The sequence below is a fragment of the Penaeus monodon genome, chromosome 23, assembly GCF_015228065.2.
Source record: "Penaeus monodon isolate SGIC_2016 chromosome 23, NSTDA_Pmon_1, whole genome shotgun sequence".
NCBI classification, from domain to species: domain Eukaryota; kingdom Metazoa; phylum Arthropoda; class Malacostraca; order Decapoda; family Penaeidae; genus Penaeus; species Penaeus monodon.
The window spans coordinates 19,370,559-19,370,775 of NC_051408.1; positions in this window are offsets into that span (position 1 = coordinate 19,370,559).

Consider the following 217-nt stretch of genomic DNA (forward strand, 5'->3'; position numbering starts at 1 on the left):
AAAAAAAAAAGGTGGGTTATAGAGGTGGAACTATTCTAAGAACAAGGGTGGGAAAGTTGAGTGAGGTAGTGCTGCATGTAGATACAGATGGTTCCCACCATTGGACCTCACAGTCATATTATTACCCCCCCCCCCATACTTTGCCATATTTTAAAAGTTTTGAGGGTGTTGCTCACTCCAAATAGTATTGAAACAAATGAGGGGCAGTCATGCACCA